The sequence below is a fragment of the Bos grunniens genome, chromosome 18 (genome assembly GCF_055505025.1).
Source record: "Bos grunniens cultivar Pamir isolate PY7600 chromosome 18, Bosgru_T2T1.0, whole genome shotgun sequence".
NCBI lineage: Eukaryota > Metazoa > Chordata > Mammalia > Artiodactyla > Bovidae > Bos > Bos grunniens.
The window spans coordinates 8429491-8453006 of record NC_141182.1 but is presented as its reverse complement, the minus strand read 5'-3'; the positions used below and the strand labels follow the sequence as shown (position 1 = coordinate 8453006).

At 48.0% G+C, this 23516-nt stretch overlaps 1 long non-coding RNA gene across 3 annotated transcripts in view; it reads right to left on the bottom strand.

Annotated features, from left to right (window-relative positions):
• Positions 1-1958: 1958 nt before the first annotated feature.
• The window catches only part of LOC147352991 (uncharacterized), a 44325-nt gene continuing 22767 nt past the window's right edge, over positions 1959-23516 (bottom strand). The window contains exons 2-6 of one of the 3 annotated variants that reach the window (XR_015145291.1): positions 16177-16350; positions 14537-15148; positions 14268-14346; positions 14003-14174; positions 1959-3792 (exon numbers count right to left, since the gene is read on the bottom strand). This is a non-coding gene — a long non-coding RNA (uncharacterized LOC147352991). The remainder of the gene's footprint in view (positions 3793-14002; positions 14175-14267; positions 14347-14536; positions 15149-16176; positions 16351-23516) is intronic. The other 2 variants (XR_015145292.1, XR_015145293.1) reach the window with 2 other exon arrangements.

Genomic DNA, 23516 nt, shown 5'->3' with positions numbered 1-23516 from the left:
CCGGGAATCAAGCAAGAAAGAAGAACACGGAGCACCTACTTCAGCTTACTTTTCTTGTGAGCCTACAGCATTTTTGGAGTTAAAATGTCTGTTGTGTTTGAGATAGCAGTTTGATTTTTTTCATATTTTTAATTGCTTTTCCTCTTTTTCACGGTTTTCACTTTTTCAGGTGAACAGCTAAAGGAATCCAATGCGATGAATGGGAGTGTTTGGGGCTCCACATCGCCTCTTTTTCTGCAACTCGTTTGTTCAGAATAAAGTCACTGAGATAGTAGCCCTGGTTCTGGGAAGGCTCAAATACAAAATGACATTTCTTCTCCAAGGCATAAGGGGTGGGGGGAGAAGCCACCCTGTATATTCAGATATACATGTGGTGGAAAGTCCCCATCACAAGTTAGCTATTCTAGGGCTCAAGGGCATTAAATGGGGGCGTGGGGGGCGGTGGAAGCAGAATTTGAACCCGAGTCTGTCTGGTGCTGGAGCCCGTGGGCGCACAGGCCTGTGACCCATCCCCGGCATTACTAGGAGGAATGCAGGCGGGGAGAAGTGCGCGTGTAACCACTCCGCTTAGATTCACAAATGGGTCAGGAAGTGACCTCAAAGGGTGGAGGGAACTTTCTTTTCCTTTTCATATAAAAAGAAAGAAGAAGGGGGAGGGAGGGAATAATCTGAAAGAAAACTGTGTTTTAATCAGCATTGTCTGGACTTGCTATTCTGCCCCCCACCAGTCCTCAAGGATGACCGTGTTTTTCTTCATAACCCTTTTCCATGTGCTAGCAGCCATGGCGTATGGGACCATTAGCACCCCCAACCCTGTGCCTCAGTTTCCCTCTCTGCAAAAATGGGTATAATAACTGTGCCTACCTCCCAGGGGTGATTAGAAGGATCAAATGAGACAACAAAGCGATAAAACAGGCAAAACAGTTCAGCCATCAGGATTGACTATTTTCAGTATTCTTATTGGAAGGAAGAAGAAAAAGGCCCATGCTGCAGTGAGAAAGTGTGGATTTGGAGGACATGGAGATCTGGGTTCAAATTCCAAGGCCACTTCCTTAGCTGTGTGACCTTAAGCTGGTCAGTTACCCTCTCTGAACCTTCAATTTCCCCATCATTCAACCTACTTTTGGGATACTGAGAACAGGCAACCTGTAGGGATGGAAAGTAGATTAGTAGTTGCCTGGGACTGAGGGGAACATGGGGGGTCTTGGAAGGGGTATAGGGTTTCTCTGTGGAGGGATGAAAATATTCTAAAATAGATTGTGACAATGGCTGAACAGCTCTGTGAAGATACTAAAGGCCACTGAACTGTAGGCTTTAGATGGGTGAACCGTATGTGATGTGAATTATGTCTTAATAAAGCTATTGAAAAAGAAAATAACCTACCTTAGAAGGCTGCTTAAAGAATGAATGGCTAACACAGCTTAGCACAACACAGCCTTCAATAAAGTAGCAGTTGCTCACATAATAATCATGATTAGAGAGTAGGTCTTCTGAACCTGGCCCTCCTCGCCCTGCCAGTGGCCACAGTGGCCAGGCCAAGGCCCACTGCCCTGCCCCAGAGCCTTGCCAGCCTCCTCCCTCCACCCCCACAGCCAAAAACAGCCGAAAACCCCTGAGAGGCTTTGAGTTTGGCTTCCTTTCCTGATATTGTTCAGAGAAGTGCATGTCCCCTGGGGACAAGCCGAGTCTCAGCTGCTGGGTGGCAGGACTCTGAGAGGAAGTACCACCCAGAACTGGCTTCCAGACCTGGTCAGGGTCAGGCCCGACATAGAAACTCCTGCGTGAGAGTGGTCAGACCCCCACACCCCATTTTTTCCCAGCTTTATTGAGGTATAATTAGTATACAAAAAAAAAAAAAAAAACCTGCACACAATCAAAGTGCACAATCTGATGAATTTGGACTTCTGCATATACCCATGAAACTGTCAGCGCATTCAAGGCAATAAATACCCATCACCTTCAAAATTTTCTTATGGATTTATTATTGCTGTCATGTTTTGGCCATTTTTAAAGCTGGTTCTTTGGGTTTTGTTTGCTTGTTTTTTGCTATTGAGTTGTAGGAGTCTGCTATTCAAATCGAGGGCTGCTTGGAAAAACCTCTGTTACTGTAGTTTTAATTTGGGCTTCTCAAAAAATAGGCAGGAGACCTAAATAGACATTTCTCCAAAGAAGACATACAGATGGCCGACAGGCACATGAAAATATGCTCAACACCTTTTTAACAGAGAAATGCAAATCAAAACTACAATGAGGTACCACCTCACACCAGTCAGAATGGCCATTATTTAAAAGTCAACAAATAACAAATGCTGGAGAGGGCATGGAAAGATGGGAACCCTCCTACGCTGTTGGTGGGAATGTAAGTTGGCGCAGCCACTGTGGAAAACAGTATGGAGGTTCCTCAAAAAACTAAAAATAGAATTATCATATGATCTAGCAATCCCACTCCTGAGCATATATCCAGACAAAACTAATCCAAAAAGATACATGCACCCCTATGTTCATAGCAGCGCTAGTCACAATAACCAAGATATGGAAACAACCGTCGACAGACGGATGCATGGATAAAGAAGACGTGGTCCATATATACAATGGAACATTACTCAACCATAAAAAAGAAGGAAATAATGCCATTGTTAGCAACATGGTTGGGCCTAGAGATTATCATACGAAGTGAAGGTAAGTTAGACAGACAAAGACAAATAGCATATGATATCGCTGACACTGTGCAATCTAAAATATGGTACAAACAGGGGACTTCCTCGGTGGCCCAGTGGCTAAGTCTCCACACTCCCAACGCAGGGGGCTCAGGTCCAATCCCTGGTCAGGGAACTAGACCCCACATGCCCAACTAAGAGATACTGCATGCTGCAGTAAGCCCCATAACAGCCAAATACATAAAATACATGTCAAAAATAATAATAAAAAATAACACATGACACCAATTAACTTATTTGAGAAACAGACTCATGGACACAGAGAACAGACTTGTGGTTGCCTAGGAGGAGCCGGGGGTAGGGATGGAGCGAGAGCTGGGGTTAGGAGATGCCCACTATTATCTATAGGATGGATAAGCAACAAGGGCCCACTGTATGGCACAGGGAACTATATTCAACACCCTGCAATGGGCCAAATGGTGAAGAACGTGAAACAGAATGTGTGTGTGTGTGTGTATTTATGTATGTACATGTATATATATTTATGTGTATATGTAGGTATAACTAAGTGAATTTGCTGTGCAGCAGAAATTAATGCAACATTGTAAATCAAATATCCTTGAGTAAAATAAATTATCAAAAACTATAAATAAGATTAACGAGGCTGTTTGGGCAAAGCTGATCAATGCCCCTGGAACAGCGGTTCTTGCCGTGTTGTTCTCAATTACAGTTTGGTGATTAACGTGAGGTGGTCACCCAGTGAAAATGTATGGGCCTTATGCTTACAACCTGTGCAATCTTATGTTAGATCTCAATTTAAAAATTAGCATTTTAAAAGGCTGTTCAATTTGTTAACAGGCTGTTTCTATGCTTCTGCCTTCTGTGTTTTCAACATAAGCTTCACTGAGCACATCTTAGCTATACTAGAAAAACAAAAGTGTTTCACAATCAAGGCCGTTACAGTCACAGGTCCAGCAGAGGTCAGTCTGGAAGGCGGTTGATGAGCATGAACTGAGGGGAGCCCCAGGGATGTGGCCACGTCCCGTTTTGGTGGGGTGCTGGCGTCACGGATGAGTTCTATGTGTGAGAATTCACTGAACTGTACACTTGTCTTCAGTGCATTTTCTTCATTATGCTGCGCATCAATAAAAACATTAAAATATAAGGCCTTTAGCTAAAGGGAGAAGGAAGCATTTAAAATCTTTGCAGTTGACCAAAATCGGTAACATTTATTGAATACCTACCTAGAACCAGGACCCTTCACACAGTAAATGCATTAAGCCCTCACAGCAAACTAGGAAGCTCAGTGATTTTCACATCTATTTTACTAATGAGGAAACTGAGGCTCAGAGGCGACAGATGATTCACAGAGGTGACCCAGAAGCTAGCGGCAGAGCTGGACACTGAAACCAAGTGCTTGCGTCAAGATCTGGGGTTCTTTCTGCCCCCACCAAGGACTCCTGATTCTCCTGGGGGCTCGCGGGGAGGTCTAAGACACACCCAGGGATGCCGCGAGGGTAGGGCCTGGGGAATCTGCATTTTAGCCACTCCAGTCCATGACTCCTCTGCACCCTCTAGTGTGTACATCAGTGCATTCTGCTGAAACAACAAGGAAGAAACACATCCTGGAGCCAGTGACGGGAGTGCAAAACGGTGCAGCCTCTTCAGAAGACAGCCAGGTAGTTTATTCTAACAAGTGAAATACATACTTACTATATGACACAGCAATCCCATATCTAGGTATTTACCCAAGGGAAATGAAAACATACAATCATGCAAAGATCTGTACCCTAATGTTTATAGCAGCTTGGGCCATGCTGGTGACTCAGACGGTAAAAAATCTGCCTGTAATGCAGGGGACCCAGGTTCGACCCTTGGGTTGGGACGATCCTGTGGAGAAGGAAATGGCAACCCACTCCGCTATTCTTCCCTGGAGAATCCCATGGACAGAGAAGCCTGGTGGGGTCCACAGGATCACAAAGAGTCAGACATCACTGAGTGACTAACACTGTATAACCAATAACTGGAAACAGCACTAAGGTCTTTCAGCTGGTGAAGGGATAAACAAACATTCATGCGTGGAAATAGCACCCATGGATAGAAGAAAACACTGCTAGATGTGAGACCAAGGGTGAATCTCCAATGCATTCTACTCAGTGAAAGACCACTCTGTCACTCAACAGGTATTGGCCAAGCACTCGCCACTTGCCGGCACTGTTAACAGAAGCTGGGGAGACAAGAACGGGCTGAAACTGCCCTGTGTCTCTTGCATTCTGCTGGTGAAGTGGCATGTGCTTGGCTAACGTCTGGGAGCGACAAAATGACAAAGTGCCTCAGCCAAGGATGTATGATGGTAGGCCAAGAACGTCTGGATAGGCCCTCCCGCTCTTAGGCCAGCCCCCTCATCCCACCCTACTGCTCCAAACCAGTTTTCCAAACCAGAAGCCAACAAGGTCATTCGAAAGTCCAAATGCCTGAGCAAGACTGAGCGGGCCCTGCAGAAATGGAGCCAGGCCTGCCTTCCCCTCCGGGCACATCCAGCCTTCAACTTCTGCAGAACTGAGTGGGTTCCTCTGCCTGAAATCCCGCCCTCTCTCCTTTCCTCCCGGTTCAAGTTCAACAAACATTCATCCTTTCTCTAGGCTCAGTGTGAGGACCACCGCCTCCAGGAAGACTTTCGGATCCTCGCTTCCCGTTTCTTCCCCAAACCTGCATTAATTATTCTTGGCCTCACCCTAGGCCTTATCACTTGTAAACATCTTTTTTTTTGAGTAAAACACTATTTACACTCAGTAAAACTCATCCTTTTGGGTACACAGTTCTGTGAGTTTGGGCAACTTCATTAAGTCCTGTAACTCCACCACAACCGACAATAAAACGACCCCACCCCACTCCCAACCCTGCAAATTCCGTTGTGCTGTTTGTAGTCAATCCGTCCCCCACAGAGCCAGGGTCCCACCGATAAGAGATTCTCGAAGAGGCATGAGGACCGCTTCCAACACAGGACCACAGGTTCAAGTCCCAGTCATGGAACTGAGATTCCCACATGCCCCAGGGGGCAGCCAAAAAATACAAAGAAATAAATAAAAACAAGGAAACACAGTAATAAGGTCACTGCAGATGACCTTGGGGTGAAAGGAGACAAATAAAATGGGGGAGGTGAGGGCGTTGTTAGATGAGGCACACAGAGGCCTCTGAGGGGAGGCAATGTCTGAGCCGACCTGCAAAGGAGGAGTGGCTCCAAGAGGAAGACGCCCCACTGCTGCCGAGGGTCACACTGGGGGCTCAGGACGTGGGAGCCCTCCCTCAAGCCCTGGGGTGGGTCTCCATTCCTCAGTATTTTGGAGAATAACGAGGCCCCGAGTGTGAGCGTGGAAGCACAGCCTGAGTCCACCAGGGCAGCCGTCCTCCCGGCCCTGAAGGTCACAGACGTGGCCACTGTAAACAGCGCCTGTGTTGACAGAAGCCGGGCCGCTCCAGAGGCGGGAGACGCGGGACGCACCTGGGGAGGCCGAGCTGGATTTTCATGGTTAGAACATAAGAGACCAGAGCAAGCAAACACACACCAGTGATTCGTGCGTCACCCGAGTCCCTTCCGTCCACAGAGCCAGCACCGCCCCCGTGTCTCCTGGCCCGTGACCTCCTTCGGCCACACGGCACAGTGTCCCCAGGCCTCATTCCTGCGCGTTCTGAGCCTCTGCATCAGGTCGGAATTCAGCCGCCAACCAGCCGGCCAGACCCTCAATTTGTCAGGGGACCAAATGTCACCGTCAAGTGCATGGGTCTCCTGGGTTTGCCGTAACAAACCTCCAACCGGGGAGCTTAAAACAACAGGAATGCGTTCTCCCATAGTTCAGGAGCCAGGAGTCCGGACTTAAGGGGTCCGCGGGTGGTTCCTCCTGCAGGCACTGGGGGCGGATCTGGGCTGAGCCTCTCCCAGTCCCTGCGGCTGCCGACTGCCCTCGGAGTCCTGGGCAGCTGGACGCATCCCTGCAGCCTGAGCCTCCGTTGTCACGTGGCTTCGCCCTGTGAGTCTGGGTCTGTACACTATCTTTCCTCTGTGTCCTCTCTCTCTTTTTATTTTTTTCAATATTTGTTTATTTTGGCTGCGCAGGGCCTTAGTTGCAACATGAAGGATCTTTAGTGACGGCATACGGGATCTAGTTCTGACCAGGTTTTGAACACGGGCATCCTGCACCGGGAGTGTGGAGTCTTAACCACTGGACCACCAGGGAGGTCCCTCCTTTTCTTTCCGTAAGGACACCAGCCACCCGATTTAGGGCTCACCCCAACCCAATATGATCTCATCTGAACTTGATTACACAGGCAAAGACCCTGTTTCCTAATGCAGTGACCTTCTGAGGTTCCCAGCGCACGTGGATTTGGGATGGACCCTACTCAACCTAGCACACGAGGTCACAAGCCAGATGGAGAGAACAGGGCTCGCCACCAGCTTCCCAGGGAGCTGGAATGACCAGAGAGCTCAGCTCATGGCTGAGAAGACAATCACAGGCGGTGAGGGTGAGACCCCCACCGCAGGGTACGCCCTGGTGGCTACACTGCCTTCCCGGGAGATGGAGGTTACCCAGAAGCCACCTGGGGCGACTGTGTTTTCCATCCCACCTGCTCTTCCACAAGCTGACACTGACTTTTCTCCTCTGGGAGGTGGCGTCCAGCTCCCCTTCCCTGGAACCTGGCCAATCTTTGTAACTGCACCCCAATAGAAGGGCGCAGAAGGGACAATGTGTGAAGCTTCTGCCCAGCTCAGGACACACACCTTAGGAGCCCCAAGCTGACTTAAGAAGACCAGCACCCCTGAACTCACCGTGCTGGAGAGTCTGCAGAGACTGCACCGAGATGCAAGGGAGCCCCAGCTGCCCCAGCCCCACTCTCCCAGCCTCAGTCTCCCCAGCCCAGCACCAGATATGAGAGTGAAGCAGCCTTTGAGATGGTCCCCAAACAAATCAGCACCCAGTTGCTGTTGCACGAGAGACTCCCCACCCTAGCCAGAAGTGCCCTGCCTCTCCCAAATCTCTGATCCACAGTGACTGTGACAGATGATCAATGAGCACTGTGATTCCAAGCCATGGGGACTTTGTTATGCAGCAACATATAACTGGTACAAGGGGTCTGCTTCGCTGAATGGGGCTCAGAGGTCTGGGACAGAGCAGAATTGTCCAAGACCATGGAAGCAAGGGAGGGCTTCGGAACACCGGGCTTGTGTTCAGAAGTAGGGGTGGGAGAAGCAGGTGTCAGAGGGCACGTACCTGACAAAGGCAGCAGCAGAGACACCCAGCGCTCAACAGCAGCAGGTCCAGAGGCCAGAGCCTCCGAGCCCAGAGCATCAGCTGTGCAGTCTGTGCCTGACCCTGGCGGGGGCAGCCCATCCTAGTTTTGCTTTGCTTCCTGTCATGTCGATTCTAGACCTAGATCTCTGCCCTTCCAGCGAGTCTGCAAGTCGCCTATTATCCTTCCATAAATGCCTTGGTGTTGCTAACATTGAACTGGGTTTGTCCTCCACCTCCTATAACTAATGGATACACTGTATCATCAGGATAACTCCTAACTATATAAGGAAAACTATGTAGAGCTGGAAGATAGGAAAGGAGAAAAAAGACTGGACAAGTGCCAGGTGCGAAGGCCAATACGCTATGCAGTTTAAGGGAAATCGACACGTATATGTTTATATGTATAGACCAGTTCCAAAAAAATCACCAAGAACGTGGTAACAGTGAATGTTCCTAGAAGGAGTTTGAGTGCCTGGGGTTCAGGGCAGGAGACTTATTTTAAACCTTTAGAAATTACTTGTGCAAATATTACCTGTCAGAAAATAAATACATAATTGATTAAAAGGATAAAGAAAAAAGGAAGCATTGGAATGGTTATTTCTTCACCTCTTTATACATTTCTCCATCTTTTGAATATGTTAGCATGAGAACGTATACTTCAATAGTCAGAAAATAAGATATAATGAAAAAGAACTGAAGCCCACAGAATGGAAGAAGATCTCTGAAAATCATATATCTGTATCTTGTATCAATAATAATAAGACCAATAACCCAATGCAATCTCAAAAGCGACAGAATAATCTGTTTCTTTCCAAGGCAAACCATTCAATATCACAGTAATCCAAGTCTATACCCTGACCAGTAATGCTGAAGAAGCTGAAGTTAAACAGTTCTATGAAGACCTACAAGACCTTTTAGAACTAACACCCAAAAAAGATGTCCTTTTCATTATAGGGGACTGGAATGCAAAAGTAAGAAGTCAAGAAACACCTGGAGTAACAGGCAAATTTGGCCTGGGAGTACAGAATGAAGCAGGGCAAAAGCTAATAGAGTTTTGCCAAGAGAACACACTGGTCATAGCAAACACCCTCTTCCGACAACACAAGAGAAGACTCTACACATGGACATCACCAGATGGCCAACACCGAAATCAGATTGATTATATTCTTTGCAGCCAAAGACGGAGAAGCTCTATACAGTCAGCAAAAGCAAGACTGGGAGCTGACTGTGGCTCAGATCATGAACTCCTTATTGCCAAATTCAGACTTAAATTGAAGAAAGTAGGGAAAACCACTAGACCATTCAGGTATGACCTAAATCAACTCCCTTATGATTATACAGTAGAAGTGAGAAATAGATTGAAGGGACTAGATCTGATAGACAGAGTGCCTGATGAACTATGGACAGAGCTTCGTGACTTTGTACAGCAGATAGGGATCAAGACTATCCCCAAGAAAAAGAAATGCAAAAAAGCAAAATGGCTGTCTGAGGAGGCCTTACAAATAGCTGAGAAAAGAAGAGAAGCAAAAAGCAAAGGAGAAAAGGAAAGATATACCCATTTGAATGCAGAGTTCCAAAGAATAGCAAGGAGAGAGGAAAAAAGCCTTCCTCAGTGATCAGTGAAAGAAATAGAGGAAAACAACAGAATGGGAAAGACTAGAGATCTCGTCAAGAAAATTAGAGATACCAAGGGAACATTTCATGCAAAGGTGGGCTCAATAAAAGATAGAAATGGTATGAACCTAACAGAAGCAGAAGATATTAAGAAGAGGTGGCAAGAATACACAGAAGAACTGTACAAAAAAAATCTTCACGACCCAGATAATCACAATGGTGTGATCACTCACCCAGACATCCTGGAATGTGAAGTCAAGTGGGCCTTAGAAAGCATCACTGCGAACAAAGCTAGTAAAGGTGATGGAATTCCAGTTGATCTATTTCATATCCTAAAAGATGATGTTATGAAAGTGCTGCACTCAATATGCTAGCAAATTTGGAAAACTCAGCAGTGGCCACAGGACTGGAAAAGGTCCGTTTTCATTCCAATCCCTAAGAAAGGCAATGCCAAAGAATGCTCAAACTACCGCACAATTACATTCATCTCACACACTAATAAAGTAACGCTCAAAATTCTCCAAGCCAGGCTTCAGCAAAACATGAACCATGAACTTCCAGATATTCAAGCTGGTTTTAGAAAAGGCAGGAGGAACCAGAGATCAAATTGCCAACATCCATTGGATCATCAAAAAAACAAGAGAGTTGGCAACCCACTCCCATAATCTTGCCTGGGAAATCCCAAGGACAGAGGAGCCTTGTGGGCTACAGCCCATGAGGCGGCAAAGAGCTGGACACGACTGAGTGACTGAACAACAACAAAAAGCACCAAGTGTACAACCCTAACTAGCTCGCTGATCATTTAGAAGTTGAGTGTGTTAAAGCCACAGAGAACCTGCTGATAGAGCTCGTTCAGTTAGTAACCTTTATCGAGTCCCATGTATGTTTGTTAAAAATAAAATAAAATTGAAAGCCTTTGTATAAAAAAAAAAAAAAAAGCAAGAGAGTTCCAGAAAAACATCTACTTCTACTTCATTGACTATGCCAAAGCCTTTGACTGTGTGGATCACAATAAACTGTGGAAAATTCTTCAGGAGATGGGAATACCGGACCACCTGACCTGCCTCCTGAGAACTCTGTATGCAGGTCAGAAAGCAACAGGTAGATCTGGACATGGAACAACAGACTGGTTCCAAATCGGGAAAGGAGTACATCAAGGCTGTATATTGTCACCCTGCTTATTTAACTTATATGCAGAGTACATCATGAGAAACGCTGGGCTGGATGAAGCACAAGCTGGAATCAGGATTGCTGGGAGAAATATCAACAACCTCAAATATACATATGACAACACTCTTATGGCAGAAAGTGAAGAAGAACTAAAGAGCCTTTTGATGAAAGTGAAAGAGGAGAGTGAAAAAGTTGGCTTAAAGCTCAACATTCAGAAAATGAAGATCATGGCATCCAGTCCCATCACTTCATGGCAAATAGATGGGGAAACAATGGAAACAGTGAGCGACTGTATTTGTCTGGGCTCCAAACTCACTGCAGATGGTGACTGCAGCCATGAAATTAAAAGACGCTTACTCCTTTAAAGGAAAGTTATGACCAACCTAGACAGCATATTAAAAAGCAGAGACATTACTTTGCCAACAAAGGTCCGTCTAGTCAAGGCTATGGTTTTTCCAGTGGTCATGTATGGATGTGAGAGTTGGACTATAAAGAAAGCTCAGCACCAAAGAATTGGTGCTTTTGAACTGTGGTGTTGGAGAAGACTCCTTAGAGTCCCTTGGACTGCAAAGAGATCCAACCAGTCCATCCTAAAGGAGATCAGTCCTGAGTGTTCATTGAAAGGACTGATGCTGAAGCTGAAACTCCAATACTTTGGCCACCTGATGCAAAGAGCTGACTCATTGGAAAAGACCCTGATGCTGGAAAAGATTGAAGGTGGGAGGAGAAGGAGATGACAGAGGATGCGATGGTCGGATGGCAACACCAACTCGATGGTGATGAGTTTAAGTAAACTCCAGGAGTTGGTGATGGACATGGAGGCCTGGTGTGCTGCGGTCCATAGCGTCAAGAAGAGTCGGATGCAACTGAGCGACTGAACTGAACCCAATTTAAAAATGAGCAAAAAAAATTCAAATACACATTTTTCCCAAGAAGATATACAAATGGCTGATAAGAGCATGAAAAGATGCTCTTCATCATTAGCCATTTGGGAAATACAAAGTGAAATCACATGAGATACCACTTCACACCCACTAGGACTGCAGATGTAAAAAAGACAATAACAAGTGTTGGCAAGGAAGAGGGAGCAATTAGAACCCTCATACACAGCTGGTGGGAATGTAAAATAGTGTAGCTGCTTTGGAAAACAGTCTGGCAGTTCCTCAAAAGGTTAAAAATAGAGTTACTATATGACTCAGCAATTCCACGCCCAGGTGGATACCCAAGAGAACTGAAAATGTATGTTCACACAAAAACTTGTACATGACGTTAATATAAGCATTATTCATAATAGACGAAAGGTGGAAATGACTCAGATATCCATCAGCGAGTGAATGGATCAACAAATTGTGGAATATCCACATGATGGAATATTTTCAGCAATAAAAATAAATTAAGCACTGATACATACTACAACATGAATGAACCTTGAAAACGTCATGCAAAGTGAAAGTCAGTCATAAAAGAGCACCCAGTGTGTGATTCCTTTTACATGAAACGGCTAGAATAAGCAAATCTACAGACACAGACGGTGAATTTGTGATTGAAGGTGGTTGGGGAAAGGGGAAATGAGGAGTGGCTGCAATGGGTGTGGGGTTTCTGTTTGGGGTGATTAAAAACGTTCTAAAATCGATCGTGGTGACGGTTTACAACCCCGTGAATACACTAAAAGCCACTGAATATACACTTCAAATGGGTGAATGGTATGGTATGTGAATTATACCTCAATAAAACTTGATGGATGGATGGATGGATGTGGTGGCCAACCTCCTAGATGGCTCCTCTGATCTCCGTCTCCTGGATTTATGACCGACCTTATGATGCCTCCCCCAACACTGAACAAGGGCTGCCTCTGCCTTAGCAGAATCCCGTGGGAGGGACAGTGTGTGACGTGTGAGGCTAGGTTATGAAGGCATGGTGGCTTTTGCGGTGCTCCCTTGGGCCATCTCTCAGGCCCAGCCACTATGTTGTAAAGACACTCAAGGAGCCCCTGGAGAGGTTCCTGTGGAGAGGGACTGAGGCTTCTCACCAACAGCAAGCACTGACAGCCGCTCCTGAATTCCTGACTCTTGGAAACCATGAGACAATAAATTACTGTTGTTGTTTACACCACAAAGTTTTGGAGTCAAGAAGCAATGGATTGCTGCTGCTAAGTCAGTTCAGTTGTGTTCGACTCAGTGTGACCCCACAGACGGAAGCCCACCAGGCTCCCCAATCCCTGGGATTCTCCAGGCAAGAACACTGGAGTGGGTTGCCATGTCCTTCTCCTACTAATAAAGATTTGTAAAGGGATGGATAGATGGATGATGGGTGGGGGACAGATGGAAGGATGGATGAGTGGGTGGATGGGTGGGTACATGGATGCATGGATGGCAGGATAGGTGACTGGTTGGATGAATGTATGGGTGGGAAGGAGGAGGGATGAGTTGGTGGAGCGGTGGGTGGATGTGTGGATGGGAGAAAGGATGGATGGGTGAGTGGTGGATGGATGGGAGGGGGACAGACAGAAGGCTGGGTGCATGGGTGGGTGCATGGATGCATGGATGGAAGGACGGGTGACTGGTTGGATGAATGTATGGATGGGAGGAAGGAAGGATGGAGGGTGGGTGGGTGGATGGATGGCTAGATGGAAGAAAGGACAGGTGGGTGGCTGGGAGGATAGATGGAAGGATGGGTGAGTGGGTGGATGGGTGATGGATGGTTGGAGACCGGAAGGAAGGACGGATGGGTGGGTGGACAGAATTTTCAATTCAGGTCCCTCCTAGAGATTTCCTTTTTCTTTGACTCCCACACAAGTAAAGATGCAATACTCCACCATGATTCTCATTTCAAAACTCTCCATTTCAGCAGAGTTCAGGCTCAGGGAAACATCCAGGCACCAAAGATACAAGGTCACTACACTTCCTACCACGCTTCCTCTTCCTCGCCCAAAGAGGCAGCGAGTGGAAACGCCTGGGATCTTGTACATGATCTCAGAAAACACGTGTAGATTCCTGGTGTGTCTGCTCCAGGTCCAGGCTTTCCAAGAAGGATCAGATTTGGTACAGATGGCCAAAGAAGCAAGACTAAGTGGCGGGATAGGGGGCAGGGGGGTCATTGAACAAGCCATACATCTGGTTCAGATTGCAGCTCCCTTGCTTGGGCGACTCACTGAGCCTCCCTGCGCTCCCAGTGCCTCATCTATGAGAGCCATGACACCCCTTCATGAAGTCAGTGACTCTTCAACACCAATATTAACAGAGATTTGGGTGAGACCTGGGTGCTAGGACTTACCTTTCTTCTTTCCCTGCCTTAGCTCTCTGCTTGTCCCTCCTCTGGCCCATGACAGTTATGGCATGGTCACCAGCTCTGGCTTCAGATGACCTGGGCTGGACTTCAGGCTCTGCTCCTCCCCTGTATAAACTTGGGTGCAATACCAAACCCCTCTGGGCCTCAGTTTCATCATCTGTAAAATGGGGATGGCAATAGCAATTGCCTTACAATTTTGCTGTGAGCATTAAAAGCGATAATCTTATAATCACTAAGGTGGATGACTTACACATAGCATGCTGAACGCTGGCCGTAATAACACAGACGACAAGAACATGGCACATCACGCCCACCCCACCGAGCTCTGTCTGAAAGGCAGGACAGGCGGTAATGAGTTATCTGCTGGGCCCTCCAGGGACAAAGCTGCCATCCACCCGGCCTCCCTGACTGTCCTGGACTTGGCCACCCGACACTTCACCCTGATGGAACAACGGGGGCTCCACCACTCAGCTGAGCACCACCCTTCTCAACCTCTGAAACCTTAAACAAAAAGCTCACCTTTCCTCCCAGAATTGCTGTCTCCTTCCCTGGTCTCCATGGAGACAAACTCCATGGACCACTCTGGAGTCAGGGGAGCACTGGGATGACTAGGGGCATCACCACGCCCTCACCCAGGGGACCAGGGGAATGACTGTCTTTCCATGGACTCGGAGGAACATTCTTTTCCAGACAGGCTGGAGCTCCGGAGGAGAGCCCCATCTTAGTGTCCTTGAGAGGTGTGCTCTGAGCTTGCAGATGTGGCTTCAGGAGCTTGAGGGCAGGTGCTCCAGTTACAGGCTCAGGCTGGGCTGGTCTCCCCTGGATGCCCATCTCCCTGCTTGGCGGGACAGTACCTTCCAACTTTTGCCAAGACTGACCCACAACCCACGAGAAGCAGGAGAGGGCTTTTCCGGCCTCGCGTTTACAGATCAGGCAACGGGGGCTCAGAGAGGCCAGGCACTGTGCCCGAGGACGCACAGCTGACTCTTTCCTCCTCCTCCACGTCCTCTCTTTGTGCTGTTGCAAAAGCACAAAAAAGAGATGGATGACCTTGACGAGGCGTCACCACTGCTGAGCCAGGCTGGAAAGTCAGCTCGACTCTCAGGGCAGAGTGCACATGCTGCAGTATACCTGGGATAGAGTAGGTGTTCAGTAAACATTTTTTTAAAAACACCCCCCTTTTTCACATAATTATTTTTAAAAATAACTGATTAAAAAAAAAAAAAAACTACAATGCAGTAACTAGGCAGCTTCTACATGTTATTCTGCTTAATCTTCATGGCCTATTCTATTTACTACCCCAGAGCAGGTATTAGTAATACCTGCTTTGTATTAGTAATCCCCTTTGGGGATTTCTGCAAGTATTTAAGACAGGCCTGGTTTTGACAAAGCTAGCGAAAAGTGTGTGGAGGGGGAGGGGTCCCCATTAATAAGATCTGCCAGAGGGCTGTGCAGAGTCACTCACTGAAGCAGGTCCTGAGTGCTGACTTCTTACAAGGGCCTAGACGCAGATAAACTGTGGATGCACTGCTCTGGGAATTTCCAAAGTACCTCCCACCCGGGAGGAGGTGACAGGCAAAGACAAACGGAGAGGAGAGAGGATACCGAGGAAGGCAGTGGGGGGAAGGGGCGGGCAGGGGGTTCCAGAGGCTTCTCTGGTCCCCCCTATTACAGGTGAATGCGGCAAACCTACAGGGGGTCTCCAGGACCTGGCTTCCCTGAGTCAACTCCCAGGCAAGGTCTCCAAGGACCAAAGTCCCCGGCCTGCCAGGTCTGGCCATTCCTTCCTCCTGTAATCACGCAGGTCAGCAGGGCCGTGAGGGGCACCCAGTGCAGGCCTGCTGGCCAGGCAGCGCCCTCACGGCAGCTTAGCCTCCAGCACAGGTGGGACTGTCCCGGCCTCGACCACCTCCTCTCCCTGCCCAACCGCTGCCCACCACCCGAGCCCCCCAGCTAACGCTCCTCAGGATGAGGCTCCAAACCAGCGCTCCTTTCATGTCCCGAGCGCCTCTTCCCGTCCCTGCCACCCTGGCTGTGGCCTGTCTTCATTCATCCTCCCAGGTCCCTTGTCCCCTCCCAGACTCAGGGCTCCGACTGGACCCGGGCATGGGGAAGGATACGGTCCAGGTTAAAGGGAAGAGAAGAGGGCTCCTCCTCACCTGCGCCAGGGCCCGCGTTGGTCAGCGCAGTGTCCCCTCCGGGTCCCCTCCAGTCCTGGCTCAGGCTCTCCCACACGTGGTCCAAGGCGCTGTTTTCTGGCTTTTGTCTTAAAAGGGTTAAGCCACGGCCAGGGAGACAGGGACTCCCTCCAGATGAAGAGAGATCCCAGGAACCTGGAAATGGGGAATAAGAAACCTGAGTCCTAGGGAAAGACAGAGCATCCCCCTAGGGATGCTCCACAGAGGAACCAGGCTGGTGCAGTGCTGCGGAAGCAGTGAGCCTGCAGGACTGGATCTCAGCAAGCATACACATGCACCAGTAACCAGAGCGGACAGTTACTAGCACTTTCTGGGTGCCAGGCACCGTTCCAAGTGAATCCTCTAGCCATCATCACAGCCCACGAGGCAGCGCCGCACATCCCAGCTACAGCGGAGGAAACGGAAGCACACGGAGTGCAAGGGACCTGCCCAAGGCCACAGCCCTGGTGAGCGGCAGAGGCAGGGCTGGCATCCACCTCGTCAGACTCCTCCTGAGTCCACCCTCTGTCCTCAGTACAGCTAGAGGGGCCTACCCAGTGACTGGGTCTGAATGAACACCTCAAGACTTTGGGCAACTCCTCAAAAAAGAAAAAATCAATACCATATGTCCTGGCCATTCCACTTCTAACTATACACCCCAAAAAATCAAAACGGGATTAAGAACAGATACTTGCACAGCAGCATTAGCAGTATTATTCACAATTAGCCAAGATGTGGAAGCAACCCAAGCGGCCGCTGATGAATGAGGAGACAAGCAAAACGTGGTCTAGACATAACATGAACATCACCCAGGGCTCCCCTGCGGGTCCAGTGGTTAGGAATCCACCTTGCAATGCAAGGGACACGGGTTCGATCCCTGGCCTGGGAGGACCCCACGTGCTGCAGAGTAACTAAGCCCTTGCACCACAACCACTGAGCCCATGCACTGCAGCTGCTGAAGCCCACGTGCTTCACAATAAGAGACGCACTGCGCTGAGACATTCACACACCCAACGAAGAGGAGCCCCGCTCGCCACAGCTGGAGAAAGCCCACACGTAACCACCAAGACCCGAGCACAGCCAAAAACAAAGCAATAAATCTTTTAAAAAATGTATTCTAGAAATGTTATCCAACCACAAAAAGGAGAGAAATTCTGACACCTGCCACACCAGGGATGAACCTTGAGGACATTATGGCAGTTGAAATAAGCCAGTTGCAAAAGACAAAATACTGTGTGATTCCACCTATACGCGGCACATAGAGCAATTAGATTCGTAGAGACAGAACACGGAAGGGTGGGTGCCAGGAGCTGGGAGAGGGGGCTGGGGGGTTAGCGCTTCCTGGGGATGGAGTCTAAATCAGGGAAGATTTAAAAAAAATAAAAAGTTCCAGAGACGGGCACTAGTAATGCCCGTAGAGCCATGTGAATGCACGCGATGCCACAGAGCTGTACTTAACAATGGTTAAGATGTTGATTTTATGTTTTGTAAATCTGACCACAAGAATTAACACAGGTCTTCCCTGGTGGTCCAGGGGCTAAGAATCTGCCTGCTAATGCAGAGGATACAGGTTGGTTCCTGATCCGGGAACAGCCCACATGCCACGAGCAACTAAGCCCGTGCGTCAGAGCTACCGAGCTCGATCCCTAGAGCCCGTGCTCTGCAACAAGAGAAGCCCACGCGCTGCAAAGGAGAGCAGCTCCTACTCTCCACAACTCGAGAAAGCCCGCACGCAACAACAAAGACTCAGCGAAGCCGTAAATAAACAAACTTAAAACAAAAAAAGAATTAAGATAGACCCCAGGCTTTGGCACAATACTGGGCTGGACACCCCAACAATAACTGACATTGATCTTTTTCCAGACTGGCTAGGTGGGGCTGAGATGCTGCCAACCAGAGAAAGGTGTCCTTCTTGTGGACCTGAGCTTGAGGCTGTACCGGCTCTGGGAAGGAAGCCAGGGCAGCTTCACGGGTGGGAGTGGAGACAGGGAGGCCACGAACCGGGCCGATGGCTGTGACTAGTGGGGCGGGAGGCATCCTGAGAGGATCAGGCCAGCTGCAGGCTCTGCCTAATAATGGGGCTTCCCTGGTGGCTCAGATGCTAAAGAATCTGCCTGCAGTGCAGGAGACCTGGGTTCGACTCCTGGGTCAGGAAGACCCCCTGGAGTAGGAAATGGCAACCCACTCCGGTATTCTTGCCTGGAACTTTCCATGCACATAGGAGGCTGGTGGGCTACAGTCGAGGAGGTCGACCTTTCTCTGACTGTTAATAGCTGATACCACTATTAAGAGCCTGCTGTGTACCGGGCTCTGTACTTAGCACACTGTACATGTAGTGCCTCATTTACTTCCTACTACAACCCTTGAAGGTGTTATTTCTGTCCATTGCACAGATGTGGAAACTGAGGCTCCAAGAAGAAAAGCAGCCTGCCCTAGGCCCCCAGCTAACAAGTGGCCAAGCCAGGCCTATGTCTCTGGGTGCCCACTGTCTTCCCAGGCTGCATCTCTCTGCCTCGGGGGGCAGCCTTCACTGCCGGAGAGCCTGGTGCTGCACCTTCACTTCTGTGGGTATCCCTCGGGTGGCGGGGATGTCTGGCCTCCGGGCAGGGGTCCTGGACTTGGGCCACATCCTCCACAGAAGCTGCCTGGAGCGGCTTCAGCCCAGGCAGAGCCTGAAGGGAGGGTGGGCAGCCCTGGGTCGGGGTTTTTGGTCCGTGAGGGAGCACTTGGGGAGCCCACCCACCCTCCACTGTTCTGGAGCTCAAGGCAGGACCCCAGAAGTGAAGGCAGAGAAGACCCCTAGCCAGCAGGAGGGCCCTTCCAGGAGAGCCTCCGAGGCCACTCTCTGGATAGCTGCCATGAGTGTGGTCACAGCTGCCTCCGCCCCAGGGCAAAGAGGAAGTGGTCAGAAGCAGCGAGAGAGGAGAGAGAGAGAGAGAGCCCTAAAAGAGGACGTGTCCCAACCCGCCCCGCCCCATCCCCTCGGAGGAAAAGGGGCCAGGCTGGCCCAGCGCTTCTTGGAACCTCTGGCCGGCCAAGAGGAAACCTGCTTTAACCCCACTCCGATGTCCTGAAGACACTCTAGAACCCTCCGGCCCTGGGGCGCCCGAGGTCCAGGGACAGAGGACCATGGGAGTCCCAGGGCCAGTGCCCAGCACCCAGGAGGCTCACGGCCACGAGAAGGGAGGATGGGCATCGTGGGGTTCTGGGTTCAAATCCTGCTCCCCCTTGTCGGCTCTGTGGTCAGACAGGCTGTTTCCTCATCAGCAACCTAGAAACAACAAGAGCCCCCAGCTTGTGGTGAGAATTCAGTGAAGCTTGAGATACCAAGTGCTAAATGCCATGCGTGGTAGGCGGTGAAAGTCTGACCAGTGTCAGCTCTTGTTTGGGGTTTTTTTGGCTGCACCAGATCTTCGTTGCAGCACATGGGATCTTTAGTTGTGGCACGTGGAATCTAGCTCTCTGACCGGGGATCGAATCCGGGCATGGAGGAGTCTTAGCTGCTGAGCCGCCAGAGAAGTCCTGTGTTAACCACTGCCATGTCAGGGGGATCTCTGAGGCCAGCAGGTTGCCTCTCCTCTCTGGGAGGCAGGGCTGAGGGCTGGCAGCAGGCAGAGACTGTACGTGGGGTGGGTTCAGAGAGAGGTAGCCATGCTGCTACCATGAATGGAGAGAGAATCAGAAAAATCTGAGGGACAAAAACAGATGGTTTCCATCTCTCCAGAGACCTATTCTGAATCCCCTCCGAAACACAATCTAACCCTGCACACCTCCAGACAACATGCTGGTATCACTCAGCACGCTGAACGGCATAGCACAAGGGGTCTGGGGCCCCATCTTGGGAGCTGAGCCCAAACTCTGTAGCCTTGACCTGCAGGCAGAATTAGTTGTGTCTGCCCCCCCACCACAGTGAATCCAGTTGAGCAGAAATGCTCAGCACCACCGCAGCCCTGAGTGAGGTAGCTGACGACAGATGGTTCGTGAAGTGCCCAGGACGGGCCCCCAGGAGTGAGCCCCTCCTTACCCTTTGTGTCCTGAAATTCTCCAACTCCTGAAATGTTCACTCTCAGGGTGGACCCGAGGCCGCTTCACTCACCCACCCTCGTCTTGACCTTGGTCATCAATCTCTAGTTCCCCCCACGCCTCCCTCTTTCAAACAATCCAACCACCCCCACGGTCAAACGCTGCACCAAGAACGCCCTAAAATTAAAAGGAAGAAAGAGGAGCAATGCTTTGGGCAGAAAGCTTCCTTATCTTCCAGAGCCCTTCATTTCACAGGCTAATTCATCACATTAAGATGGAGAGTGCCCTCTACTTCACGTTCAGAAACCTCTTTTCCAAAATACCCTCGTGAAGGAAGCACTGGCCATCTAAATAGAAACTCTTATGAGACATGGTACAGAATTTCACACTATTTGTATGTGACTGAACAGCAAGGGACAGTAACATTTCAGCAGTTCACACAAGAGGAAAAAAATTGGCCAACTCAAAAAAAAAAAAAAGATTAGTGAGGTCAACCTCACTAATCAATGAAAATAAAATGCCATTTTTACATTCCTGTCAAATAATTTGCTTTCTAATCTTATAAATTGTTTTTTATGTTTATTCAGTCACATATAGCTCTGTGTATATATGCTTTTAGCTGGCTTTCCCATCCCCCCAAAATGAGGTCATTTTTTAACTCACTATATTGAGGACCTCTTTTTGGGCCAGGAAACACAGCCAACTTCATGATGCTTTGCTTTGTTTAGTTTTGTGTTGAATCACCATGCCACTTGTCATTCCCTTGTGTGGATGGAGACCCACTGTGTTTAGCGGGTTGCCTTCTGATGGGCTGTTTACAGTTTTGGGTCTTTCTTTTATAAGCAATGCATCTTTGCACGTGTATGTTTGAACACCTGAGTGAGGATAATCATAGAAAAAACCAACATCCATAAGTTCTGGCTCATATAGCAAAACATATATTTTATACATATAATATATAACACACATATATGACACATATATAATACATAACATATAATCTATAATATATATATGTGTGTGTGTGTGTGTGCGAGCATTTGAAATTTTGACAGAACCAAATTGTCCTCTAAATACATTACTGCTGAATTGGTAACAACATCCATCTAATACTTTAATTTTTTTTTTAATAAAAAGACCACTTTAAGATTTAAGATTACAGAGATGGTAAAAACCAGCCCAGATGGGATCAGGTTTGAGGTTCTTTGGCTGAGTTAGCAGAGGTCCCCCAAATAAACCCCCAAACCAGTAATGCATGAACATGTAAATGCTTTGGACGCCCAGCATCAACTTCTGTTTCCTGCCTGGAGAGCCCCGCGTAAAAGCAGCAATGGGAAGGCAGCTGGGCTGGCATGCAGGCTCCACCCTGGGCCCTCTCCTGCCACCCCCAGCCCTCAGGGCTCAGACAGGTACCCTGGGGGAGGAAGGAGCCAGGCTGGGTCACTAGAGAAGACTCTGTTTCAATCCCAGCTCTGGCAGTGGCCTACCAGATGACTTTGCACCAGTTGCTAAGACTCTCCGAGCCTCCGTTTTCCAGTTTGTAAAAAGGGCCCAAGAAAACCTGCCTGGCTCACTTGTGATGAGGGTCAGATGTGGGAAAGGATGTGAAAGTAACTGGTTTTCCTTCCTTCTGTTTCGGGTTTGCTGTTGGGTCTACAGCTGGGGAATCGGGGAGCCCAGTCTGGGGTTTTCTGACCACAAGTGCTTTCCCAGAAACAATCTTCTCTGAAGTTGTTAGGTTTTTTTTTTTTTTTTTAATCTGAATAGATTATACATGCAATACAAAATTCAAAAGATATAGAAGGCTAAATGTGAGAAACATCCCTTCCCCCCTCCTGCCCCCTCACCCCCACTTCCCCTTCCCAGAGGCAGCCTTTGTCACCTCTTTCTTCTGTTTTCCTCTGGGGTCAGTCTTTGTGCTCTTTCACAAAAATGCAGCATTCTACACCTATTACTCTGCATCTTGCTTTTTAAAAAGTTCACCAACATTTGTTGAAGCTTTTCCCCTATCAGTACATATGGCGCTTCCTCTTTCTTTTTCCTCCCGACTTTCTACTTTGAAATATTTTAATGCTATAAAAAAAAAGTTGCAAGAATAGGAAAATAAACAATCATATTTTTAACTTCATGAGAGAGTCCCTTGGACAGCAAGATCAAACCAGTCAATCCTGAAGGAAACCAACCCTGAATATTAACTGGAAGGACTGATGCTGATGCTCCAATACTTTGACCACCTGATGCGAAGATCCGACTCACTGGAAAAAATCCTGATGCTCAGAAAGACTGAAGGCAGGAGGAAAAGGGAGTAACAGAGGACGAGATGGTTGGATGGTATCACTGACTCAACGGACATGAGTTTGAGCAAACTCCAGGAGATAGTGAAAGACAGAAGCCTGGTGTGCTGCAGTTCCTGGAATTGCAGAGGATTGGATGCAACTTAGTGACTGAACAACAGCAACAATTATTAATACAGGCCATGTTTGTTCTATCTTTCTTTTTTTTTCTAAGCTATCCAAGAGTTAGTATTTCAATCCTAAATATGTTATCAGGTATCTCCTGAGAAGAAAGATATTCTCCTCCATAACCACATTATGATGATCACATTCAGGAAACACAGTATCAATACAATGCTGTCATGTACTATACTGCCTATAATCACACTGCCCCAGGTATCTAATTTAAAAAACCTTTAAAAATACTCAGGTTTCAATGAAGGATTTCCCATTGCATTTATAGTCATGTCACTAAATCTAGAACAGTCCCAGCTTCTCCAGTCTTTTAGAACATTGACATTTTTAAGTATCCAGGCCAGTTTTGCAAACTATCCCTCAATTTGGATTTCCCCAAATCCTTCAGGACATTTTTTTTTTTTTTTGCAGAAATAGTACATAGCTGACATTACACCTCATTATTTTTTATGACAACCGAGTACCCAGTGTATACAAATTGTATAGCTAGTCCTCTATCCAAAGATGTCTAGATGATTTCCAATAATTTGTTTTATACAAAATGACGCAATGAACATTTTTAAAACTGTCATTTTGGAAGTTTCTGAGTATAGAGTAGGTCTATAGGATATATACCTAGAAGATAAATCACTGTACTTACTATATATGCATTTGTAATCCTGAACATTATTGCTGAATAGCCCTTTACAGAGCATATATTTATTAATACTTCCACTTACACTGTGAGGATGCTTGTCCCTGAAGCTTGTCGTACTTTCAAACTTTCTCCCTGTGTCCTGGCTAGTAGGCCACGCAGCCTTGCTGAGACACTGTCTGACAAGATTTCCTTAC